The 12,163-nt window shown below is 48.8% G+C and overlaps 2 protein-coding genes across 3 annotated transcripts in view; one reads left to right on the top strand and one right to left on the bottom strand.

Annotated features, from left to right (window-relative positions):
• Positions 1-12,163, top strand: part of LOC126536991 (uncharacterized) — a 252,392-nt gene that overhangs the window by 159,375 nt on the left and 80,854 nt on the right. The window lies entirely within an intron of this gene.
• Positions 1-12,163, bottom strand: part of LOC126536990 (cystinosin-like) — a 268,412-nt gene that overhangs the window by 139,090 nt on the left and 117,159 nt on the right. The window contains exon 2 of the mRNA XM_050184071.3: positions 10,780-10,832. The gene's annotated coding sequence lies outside the window, so the exon portion shown is untranslated. The remainder of the gene's footprint in view (positions 1-10,779; positions 10,833-12,163) is intronic.

Here is a 12,163-nt window from a genome sequence, read left to right on the forward strand (position 1 = left end):
AATATAGCATGATGTTGCTGAACGACAGCGGCTGTGTATAATAACGATACAGAATCGCGAAGATACTCCGAGATTTACGCAACTTTAAAGCAAAGTTGAGGCAAAATCTACTCACTGCTCAAGTGTCACCGCAGACAGCATGAAGGTGAGTGGTAACTTGGGTCAATTAGGCCAGCCCAATTAACATCGCAGTTGTCGGCCTAGTTATGAACGGCAAGGAAATAAAGTCGGTTCAAACTTAGGGCAACTTGCTGTCTGCTCGCTAGGAAAAAAAAATAATTCCGCATTGTTCAGCGATTCCCGCGTGTCTGGATTCATTCTTTGCAACAGCAGCAGACTTTCAGGGTAGACGCTGCCAACTTGCCTGTTGTCGCCTCCGAAATGCATGCACAGACTCCACCACTCTCACAGTCTGTGTGAGGCGCGAAACTCCGTACATATCAACAAACACCGAAGCCGTGTGATAGCGAAGTTGTTACTGCGTCGATCTCCCATCTACACATAGCCACAGGCACTTCAGTGTCAGTGGTGACGAGCAAAGCATTATTTTAATGCATGCGATTAGCTTTCGTAAAATAGTTGATGCACTTCCCGGTATCTATCTATCTATCTATCTATCTATCTATCTATCTATCTATCTATCTATCTATCTATCTATCTATCTATCTATCTATCTATCTATCTATCTATCTATCTATCTATCTATCTATCTATCTATCTATCTATCTATCTATCTATCTATCTATCTGTCTATCTATCTATCTGTCTGTCTGTCTGTCTGTCTGTCTGTCTGTCTGTCTGTCTGTCTGTCTGTCTGTCTGTCTGTCTGTCTGTCTGTCTGTCTGTCTGTCTGTCTGTCTGTCTGTCTGTGCGTGCGTAGGTACCTAACCGTTTTCCTTTCACGCATACTTGGGTCGGTGGGTATCTGCCGCTCTTCAGTAAACATACTCGACGGCAACTTGGGTCACTGGACGTGAGCCATTCGGTAAGTGCCGCTCTTCAATGAAGCGATGCACGAGAGAGGAGCCTGGCTGCAGTACACGCTTCAGACATGACGCGTTTCGTGGGTGGCAATACGGTGCGTCGCTATGCGTAGGTTCAGTGCTAATCGCATTAACGTTGACAGTCATCCTGAGACGGCTCCTGCCGAAATTTTTTTCTTCGCTCTCTGGCGAAAGTAAAACTCATAATGATGAGGCAACCTTACGACGACGACGCAATAGCGTCGGCGTCTGACATAACGGAAAGGCACGATGGAGGGGCCCAGCGAAGCCAGTTTGGAGCCCTTAACTGCTGTCGCAGTGACACGTACAAAGCTAAAGTGCCCGGGTGACGCACAGCCCGTATAACTTTAAGGCGCGTCCCGATGAGAATCGAGTCGCGGAACGCAGCTTCAGCTCCCGGTGAGCCGGGATCACTGAAAGAACGAGGGATGCGATAAGGGACAATGGGGAGTGCGCAGGCGAATAGATTTCGAACCGATCCGCTAGAACCTGCAGGATTACGCGTGCCAAGGAGGACTTTGAGCACGCGGCTTAGAAGAGCACAGATCTTTTTACTGACATGGGGGTCGCTATTGGTTGAGCGGCGCGTCGAGTGACGGTTTTATTTTCCGGAGACGCGCGCAGGGGGATGGCCCGCACGCGATAAGAAATACGATTATGCGCCTTTGGCCTAAAGAAGAAAGCGAGGCGATAAAAGGCTTAACTGCAGACAGTTTTCGATAAAACACTGTTCTCCCGCCATACAACTCGTGCAAGAATTTTATTTTGAGAGCGGAGAGAAAGTAAAGTGAAGCATTTACCTTTAAAATTTATAGACAATCTATAGGGACAATTTTTTTAGAATGAAATAAATCTTTAAACCATCTATTCCTTTTCAAAATCAGTTGAGACAGCCTGCAGACTGCCCACAGAATCTTGTAGACTGTTTTCCTTACAATAATAATAATAATAATAATAATAATAATAATAATAATAATAATAATAATAATAATAATAATAATAATTGATGTCAACTGCAGGACGAAGGCCTCTCCCTGCGATCTCCAATTACCCTGTTCTGTGCCAACCGATTCCAACTAGCGCCTGCGAATTTCTTAATTTCGTCACACCACCCAGTCTTCTGCCGTCCTCGACTGGGCTTCCCTTCCCTTGGCGCCCATCCTGTAATTTTAATGGTCCACCGGTTATCTAACCTATGCATTACATGACCTGTCGAGCTCAATTTTTTTCTCTTTATGTCAATTAGGATATCGGCTATTCCCGTTCGCGCTCTTGCCCACACCACTCTCTTCCTGTCTCTTAACGTTACATCTAGCATTCTCCGTTCCATAACTCTTTAATTGCGTGGTCCTTAACTTGTTTTCGAGCTCCTTTGTAAGTCTGCAAGTTTCTGCCACAAATGTTAGCACCGGTAGAATGCACTGATTGTACACCTTTCTTTTCAATGACAATGGTAAGCTTCTATTCAGGATCTGACAATGTCTGCCGTATGCGTTCCAACCCATTTTTATTCTTTTTATGGATATAACGTCTTCAAAATGCATGTAAACAAAAGTTAACGCGTCCTTCTTTTGGTGTATTTGTGATATGCAGGCCGTTTTTGGTTACAGGCCGCTAGGTCCGTTCCACGCCTTTAAAACATCCGTGCACGTACTGCGAAAATCCAACCTGGTTAGTGTTGTTCACTGTCATCTTTAGCATGTCACAGTACTTTTTTTTCCCTATGAGCTCAGATCAATAGTTATCAACAATAATTAACCAATTTTTATAGTTTTTCTTTGCATGAAAAAATCTTCAATGGGGCAGTTGTAAAGTCTATTGAGAAATCTCCAAATAATTTCTCTCCGGCTTGGTAGCTGCTGTAGTGAGTTCTTCCGGGCTACAAAGAAAACACGTGATATTTGAAAAGTACCACATGAACCAATGCGGAGGTATCTAAAGGAAGTGATTTCGTCCTTCCTCTTCTTGTCGGTGCGTTTCTTTTTACGACATTCGACTGAGGTGACTGGTAAGAAATTGTTCAAGGACCTCATTGATGCTTTATTGTCTGTGTCAATGTACCGTGAATTGCACTGGGCAGGCCCGCGACAACATGTTCTGTAACGGGTTAAAACATTTTTATCTAAGAAAAATTAGATGCTGGGGTTTTTACGTGCCATAATCACGATATGATTATGTGGCAAGCCATAGTGAGGGATTCCGGATTAATTTTGACCACCTGGGGTTCTTCGATTCACGGTGCACGGGCATCCTTTTGCATTTCGCCCCCATGGAAATGCGGCCGCCGCGGCCGGGGTTCGACACCGCACCCTCATGGGCTTAGCAGCACAACGCCATGAGAGAGAGAGAGAGGGAGAAGGAAAGACAGGGAGGTTAACCAGACTGAGTCCAGTTTGCTACCCTACACGTGAGGAGGGGACTGGAGAAAGAGAGAGAGAGAGAGAGAGCATGAGTCTAGCACAATGCCAAAGCCAACACGCCACCAAGGCGGGTACCTTTTTCTTTAAGATGTCGCATCGGTATCTTGCCAATAAAAACACAGTTAAAAGATACGGTTTGTACGCTCAATGGGTCAAACATTGTTTAAAATTGGGGCTATTGAAAACGTGGTTGTGTATTGCTGGGGAGGGGTCTCTTGGGATGTATTACAGAGAGCTCTGAAAAGTAGCTACCGTTAAATCTCCATAGAATGTTATCTCTCGGCTGATAGTGAGGATGGCGTACCTTATGATCTTATTATTCTCATGGCAAGACTCTGCCGGCCGTGCACAATGCCCATGTTGATCTGTGCGCGAATATTTTCGCGAAACTGTGTCCCTTTTGATCGAAATGCAGAAAGCGGAGACAGATGTACCAGAGTGGGTTCCCAGATAATAACCTTTCTTTCATGCGCGAAACTTCTAATAATACATAGTCAGCCAAAAATAATCCTTCGCATTAAGATATTAAGGGTCTCGGTAAAGGAACCGACCGCCAGAAGCAGGCTTTGCGTGTTATTTTGATTGAGCCCGCCTTGAGAAGCTTCAAAGCGATAATTAAATATGGGTCACGACCTTCGGCGTAAACGGCTCGCGGTGAAAGCCCACGCGCACCACCCGATTTTGGTGGCCAGGGGAGGGTTTGCGGTCGGCCCCGTAGTGATCGGTAATGAAATGCATTTTGCCTTGCTCACAGCCCCAGCTCGCAGCGTTCCTCTCGAGCGCTCCAGCGCGCCCGCGTCATTTATTTAATCGCAGACAGCTCGCTATAGCGCTTCGCCATGCGGACAATTTCTTTTGAATTTCACGGCTCCTTTTGCCTCGAATAAGTTCGTTAACTGCTCCCGAACCACACTTCGTTCTCTCGCCGCTTTCTATATTTCTTTCTTCATGACTTCTTCTCCTTCATCGCACAGAATTTCGGCGCACATATTTCGGTGCATCTAGCTCGAGCTAGTGCCAGTTGGTTGGCCGCTCGCAACGTTGAGAAATTCCCGCCATCTTTCGCACCGACCGTTCACGCTTGGGATCAGGAAACCACGAGCTACACAAAGTTTGCGACCGCGTGAATCTTGCCCCACGACAGTAGGCCTCCAAACCGCGTCGAAGCAATGAATAAAACCGACGTGTGTAGGATTCGCAGTGGTTCGATCACGTGTGTGCGAACTACTGCTCTTCACGTGCCCTCGCTGTGCATGTCGTTCCGCATGTCGTGGCCTATAGTCTGCGCCTGCTCGTCTTCTTGCGAGGAGCTTAGCGTCCATTCATTGACGCTCCTTGGCCATATCTGGCCCTTGCGCCATTAAACTCCATACGCCATCACGTTATCTCAGTGTCGATGCCGGTAACAGTACGCGCGCAAGATGCGCACGCAACGCACAGGCGCTCAACACTCACGAGCAAGCAGGCACACGCAGAAACACGCAACCACATGTGGGTATAGACGGACAAACACCGCACACACAACGAGTCGATATCTGCTGATATCGCCTTGGGAGAAGAAAGATTTAAGACTCTGATACAACTTACTCGGCAATAGTTTTACACCCTTGCGGGGGTTATCTTCTCCCACAACGATAATCGTCATTTGCCTTGCTTGCGTTTCCTTTGTTGAAAACTCAGCGCTCGCTACTTTTCTGTCGAGAATGCTGTGTCACGTTGATAACGCGCAAGCCGTTCGTGACTTAGAAGTACCGGGATCGTAGCGTTAAAAAAAATTAAATTATGGCGTTTTACGTGCCAAAACCACTTTCTGATTATGAGGCACGCCGTAGTGGAGGACTCCGGAAATTTCGACCACCTGGGGTTCTTTAACGTGCACCTAAATCTAAGCACACGGGTGTTTTCGCATTTCGCCCCCATCGAAATGCGGCCGCCGTGCCCGCGACCTTGTGCTCAGCAGCCCAACACCATAGCCACTGAGCAACCACGGCGGGTGATCGTAGCGTTAAAGAAGGAACTGAGGGCAGCGCAAATGACGATTATTGCTGCGGCACGGGTAAGCGCCAAAAGGTGAACATTTTTTAAAGAGTGTATCTTGCGTGCTCTTCCTTAATTTAGCACTCTGCGTTCGCTACTTTCCTGTCAAGAAGGATATGTCATGCTGATAACGCGCATGTCGTTCGTGACTTCAAAGTAGCAAAAGCGCAGCGTTGAACGAAGTGCATGAAAGATGGATGGCGACGATTGTTGGGGCATAACACAAGCCCCGAAGGGGGCAAATTTTTCCTCCTGAGACTGTTGTGCTCAGTCGTAGGAATCGTTGCTGGGCGAGAAGCTGATGAGTACAAAGTATTGTTAGGTAATAGCCTCCCCTTCCTCAAAAAAAAAAAAGAAAAAAGAAGATAAAAGAAAACTGTCTCGGTAGCACGCAATTCGGCCTACCGTTGCTATGCGGAACTCCGTTATTTTTCAGTAGCACCCAACAGCTGTCGCTCTCGAGTGTGGCCGCAGCGTGCTACACTCGAAGGTTATCGTGCGAACTTCAAATCAACAAGCTCTCTACATTACAAGGCCGCCACTGACCTCGTATACGAATGTGGCCGAAACAGGAGTCGCTTGTCCTGCCCACATATTTTTTTCTCCCTTCCGTGTGGCGACTATCGCTCCCGCGGCATTGTAGCTGATGCTGTTGCAGCCTGAAAACGTGGCTTTATGTGTACCTGTGTAGCTGACCATTGTTGCTGGTGCTTTCAATGTATGGCAAGTACTAGATCACCATGGGGAAGTGGCCAAGGTTCGCAATGGAAACAATATGGAATGCCTTCCTTCCCGCTAGCCTAACGGTCTGTAATAACCATGTTTAAATAGCAATAAATTAGTGAAGCCGCTAGAGAAAAAGAAAATGCAAATCAAATGTTCACGATGAGGAAGAAGGCCCGGCTGTAGCAATGCTCATCTCACGCACCAGCATCCCATACATACTTTCCGCTCTTCTCCATAGCTTCTTTTTCTTTCTTTAGTTCTGGTTGCGTTTGTCTTTGCGATTCAAGCACTGTTTCTACCGCTTTGAACGAAACCGCTTGTTTACAGAGCCAACTCTGGCCCGTTCCGCGATCGTTTGCTATCACACATGTAATCTGATTAGCACAATTAGAAATTTTTCTATGTATTTCATTTTTCCGTTTCTCGGAGTGAAATTGTGGCCAGCTTTTTCGTACTTTAGCAGTGGACCTCAGGTACATCGTCCTGTGTACGCGTTTTGCTCCTTGTCCATGACAATAGCGCCTTTAAGTCAACAGTTATGATAGGCATTGAATATATGCGCCAGTTACCTATTTCCTTACAGTGTGCTGAATGTCAAGGTTGTGGGTTGACACCTCGCGTATTTTTTTGCAGGCCTTCGTAGTTAGGGTAATGAAATTTCAGTTTATTGCATAATCAGTCGTGTTACGTTTCATAAAAAGAATTGAATTAAAGGATGAAAGCGCATGCACAAGTTCATTGTTGCCTCCAAGCTTTACGAGCAAGATGAAACTATCATTTCGCTACTATGAATTGAATATGCCATGCCTACCAAGCCGTCGAACTTCCTTCAATAAAACGATCGCGGGTGGCCAAAATATGCTGCATACATAAGCGAAGTTAAGCCACCTAGGCCAAGCGGAGGTTACAATTTACCCGCAACACAATGCTCGTGGTTTTCCCTCCTGCCACTGTGGCACAGGACTGGGAACAGTCACCCGCCGTGGTTGCTCAGTGGCTATGGTGTTGGGCTGCTGAGCACGAGGTCGCGGGATCGAATCCCGGCCTCCGCGGCCGCATTTCGATGGGGGCGAAATGCGAAAACACCCGTGTACTTAGATTTAGGTGCACGTTAAAGAACCCCAGGTGGTCGAAATTTCCGGAGTCCTCCACTACGGCGTGCCTCATAATCAGAAAGTGGTTTTGGCACGTAAAACCTCATAATCTATCTGGGAACAGTAGTCGTGTATACACAAATATGTACACATCTTGACTGAACGCTATTTTTCAAGGAGGTAGTTTGGTCTGGGCTAAACGTTTTCAATATGTTCGCACTCCGAAATCTCACTGTGCATTTGCCTCGAAGCAAGGGAAGTAGGTGAAAGCCAGATATTTAGCTCGCGCCGTTGTACAGGAGTCAGATCGAGAAAAGCATGCACCTCTCCTTTGGCGCAGCAAAAAGAAAGCGAAATTATTTCGGTGGTCCACCTTCCTTGGTGACAGCGTTTTACAAGTTAATCGCTGACCCACCTGATACATTCACGGATTGTACGACTTAAAAGGAGCTGCCCACAATTTTTACACACGGTGGATCAGGCGCGCCGTGCGCTGTCAGTCTTATACACAACAGTGGCAACCATGGCCTTTCTAGTCATCATGCAAGAAAAGCAGAGGCAATTAGCCGAAACAAACTACAATAAACCTATCAAAATGCGCTTAGCTAATCCCCATTGATGTTTCCAAATGTTCCACGCCTACTTGTCATAACGCTTCACGAATTCCGAATTAACTGTGCAGCCGCTCATACCGCAGCATCCCAGGAAGCAATTACGACTATGAGAAAAGATTAAAAAAAAGAGAAAGAAATATTGGCAAGTAAATATTGATCTATCTCCAGGTGAAGAATCACGGTGTTTATATAATAATAATAATAATAATAATAATAATAATAATAATAATAATAATAATAATAATAATAATAATAATAATAATAATAATAATAATAATAATAATAATAATAGGATTCTTTGGAGCCGCATATTCATCGGTTTGTGCGCGTATATTACATAAGAAGAGACACTACGAAATCAAAGCACAGCCGAATAATGACTGCAGGGCGAGCACCAGGGCGCGAAAGCGCGCCCCGGACTCAGGATTCTCGAGACTCGGCCGTGCGGACCGCGGCCGACGCGTCCGCCCCGAGCTTGCGGCGGCGCCTGTCGACGGCGCCGTGGTAGAGCACCACCAGCGCGAGCAGGGCGCAGAAGCCGCCCAGCGTGAGCCAGGCCGCCGAGTCGACGCGCAGGGCGCCCGGCGACTTGGCGTCGGCGCGAAGGCGCAGGTCGTCGGGCGTCGCGTCGGGCACGCACACCCCGTCCACGTCGTGGTACTCGGCGTCGCACGCGCACAGGCCGTGCTGGCAGTGCGCGTGGCGACCGGGGCAGCGGGCCTGCGAGCAGGGCTCGCCCAGCCGCGCCGTGGGCAGGCAGTGCCACGAGACGCGCATGAAGGACGGCCTGCAGGCGCACACCTGCGAATGCGCGGGGCCGAGCCGGTCGCCAGTCATCTCCGGTGGGAATGCCCGTGGCGATGTGGGAAGACATAAGCCTAAGGTGCCCGCATCTGCCCGCCAACGTACCTGAACGCCTGGGCCGTTGAGGGTATATATACCCTCCGGGAGTTCGAGAAGGCTGTGGTCCTGCGGGGGTTATACTGATCGGCAGCCCATGCCCGTACGATACTTGCACGATTTTATCGTAAAACGCTCGTTTTATTTTATATCATCTTTGCAGTTCTAGTATTGGCATCGATTACGATTTTTCATTTATGTTACGTTTAGCTCAAAACTCATTTTGAAAGAGTATAGATACGGTCGCGGAGCGATACTTCAGATCGTTACACATTTCTGTTCCACTCGGTTGTTCGGACATATACACGCCGTAGTGCCACTCACACATAGAGCCAATGCATATAATGGCAACCAAAATTTCGGCCGATGCTACGTTAATATACGATAAACTTTTTTTTTCATTATTATTTCGAGGTTGCCAAGCTCTCCGAACCCTCCGCCCACCTAGGCCTCGCGCGCTAGCCGTTAAAACAAACGAAAGCTTTCCACTCGCCCACCTCGTCCTGGCACCAGGAGTCGTTCGCCGCGCACTCGTGGTCGAACACGCACGCGTCGCCCAGCCGCGAGCCGGCGTAGCACACGCCGTGGAACGGGTCGCGCCGCGGGAACGCCTCGAGGCAGCGGCACACCAGGCCCTGGGCCTCGTCGAGCGCGCACGACGAGCGGTCCCGGTGGCAGAAGGTGTGGCGCGCGCACGACTCGACGCCCACCGAGGCCAGCACCGAGTAGTTGGCGCGCATCTGCGTCTGCTCGGCGCCCGTCTCCGGGTCGAGGATCTTGCAGTGCACGACGCCGTCGTGCGGCGACCCGGAGGCGAGGCGCAGCACCGAGTCGCGCACGTAGAAGCCCCGGCCGCGCTCCAGGTAGATGGAGCGCGAGCGCGAGCTCAGCGACACGTTGACGCTGGCCGGGTGCTCGACGCGCCAGCGGAACCGCACCGCGTCCCGGGTCGCGGCCGAGCAGGCGAAGAGCAGCGTCTTACCCGCGGCGTTCAGCGGCTGCCGCGGGAAGAGGTGGTAGTCGGGCACGCGGCTGATGTCACCCTGGTACCACTCGCGCGGTTCGTCGCCGGACGCCGTCCACCACGACGCGGCCACCACGACGACGACGGCGGCGAACGAGCGCATCCTTGTTAGGACCGACGACGAAGCAACGCTTGCGGCTTGGTTCGCTCTTCTTTCTTCTTCTTCGACGCGTGCTGGCTGCGCAGCGCGAGGTAATCGTGTGTCTGTTTCTTCTTCCACGTGACGTACGACACCCACCAAGGTTACCAACCGCCGTTGCAGAACCATCGAGAAAGTACCGGCTCGCCAGATGTCACACGGACACAGGGCATCCAGCATAGACTTGCCCATGTGGTTTGCCTCTGTCGCGAAACGCCCCGCTTCGAGTGCCCGTACACCGGCTCCAAATACCCGCCCCACACTTTGCAGGCAGTCGAACACTACATCCAAAACATCGCAGTAATTTTGGTGGACCCTATTAACTGAAAACGCGAACACACCCCTGCAAAGTTCAGTTACGGCGTATACTGTGGACATGCCGCAGATACGTCTATTAACTTTTTATGCTTGTTGGAACGTGGAAGAAAGGGTCCGAGGTGGGAAACAACCTACGTTCGCAGGGCACTGAACCTCTGCCCAGTTCTGTTGTAAAACTATTTCGGGCTTCTGAAAAAAAAAAAATGTTTTAGCCCTCTTACTTACAAGGCTCAGGCATGGATATTGTAAAGAAATGTTTCTTCTCTCTCTCTCTCGCTCGCTCTCTGTCTTTCTTGCAGACTGACACCGAAGCATCAAAACGGCATTCTTCGTATAAAATGCTTCTATTAAACTTAGAACCGCACTTCTCAAAGTACCAATAGGAAAATACATTTACAAAGCGCGAAAATTCATTTCAGGTAAAATTCAGGCTATTATGACACAATAAATAAATAAGAACCGTAAGCACGACGTGCACTGTCAACAAAAAGTACAAAACTTACCCGTTAAAGACTGGAGTGGTCCCTGGGTGGCAGGAAGACAGAAAGAGATGTCTCTGAAAAATAAATAATAGATTACGCTTAATAATAACTCAAGAAGTCAGCCATAGCTACAGGCATTGCATGCTGCCCTTGATAAGCGTGATGAATTGAAGAAGATAAGGGGGAAAAAGCCATAAATGCGCACCTGCACACGCCTACAGGCAAAGGCACGCGTAGGCAGAGCGAAGAAACCTGTCGTGCGGGCATGTACCGTGCGGGCATGTACGCCGCAGTGACAAAGGAGTCGATGTAGCCTGAATGACGATGATGAAGTGACTAAGCCAAGGAACAAGCAAGCAAGCAAGCCAACAAACAAGCCATCCCTACTCATATGTTCGTAACACTAATGGGGCCCTACAAGATAAAACTATTCCGATCTGTTTTTATTCCAATCTTCTGACGTCAAATTTATGTAACCACCGACGCAAGCATCGGGCGGTAGCTGGCAGCGTTGCTTGAAAAGCCCTCATCTAATTGACTGGCAAGAGGCAAGAAGCAAGCTCAAGTGGAGAGAGTCCGAGTCAGCACAGAGAAAGCATATAACCGGATGAGGAGGGTGGCGCCGACGTCTGCGATTGGTCCGCTTCCCTTTGCTTAATAGCTTGCGATGGCTGGTCGAAAATCGCGGCGGCGTGCAACGTTAGGTTAAAAATGCCGCTAAAACTGATCCTCAGCAAGTAAGAGTCGGAAGAGCGATGTCGTATACGAGCCGAAAGGCCTCGATAACGTTATACTGCCACACAAGATGTTTTATTATGCGCAAATAAATCCATGCTCCCCGGCAGCCCTGAGTAGCCAATGCCAGAGCGATTGGCGGCCGCAAACTCTTATTTCTTTGGGAACGGAGCAGTCTCCAGCTATTCAGAAAAAAATTCAGTTTTGTTGGCATAATAATGCGCCTTTAACGCGTACGTGTCACTTTGACGTGGTTACTTTTCTCTGTCGCGTGACGGACAGGCGAAGTGGGCGAAGCCCAAACACATTTGACCAATAGCAATCGGTCAAACGACGCCTTTTTCGCCATTAGCGCAAAAGGCGTCGAATAACAAATTATTTTTGTTTCGTTCGGTCCAATCACGCATAACCAGTGTGCGTGACAGACAGGCGCAGTGGGGGTGGCACGAAATTTTTTTGACCAGTCGTCGAGGGCTGGTTGCAGAGGTGGAATAGAAAAGTTTGGAATAGCTTTACGTTACAGTGCACATTACGTACGCCACTTCTGCTACTGAGGAGACAACTGGTGCGCATTTAGCGACATCCAATACTTCTTATAGCTATACTGACCCGAGGCGGCTGCTTGGAAAACCGGTTTCACGTCGGCGTGCTATGCAGACACGACCAAACA

Source organism: Dermacentor andersoni, chromosome 4, assembly GCF_023375885.2.
Source record: "Dermacentor andersoni chromosome 4, qqDerAnde1_hic_scaffold, whole genome shotgun sequence".
Classification (NCBI taxonomy): domain Eukaryota; kingdom Metazoa; phylum Arthropoda; class Arachnida; order Ixodida; family Ixodidae; genus Dermacentor; species Dermacentor andersoni.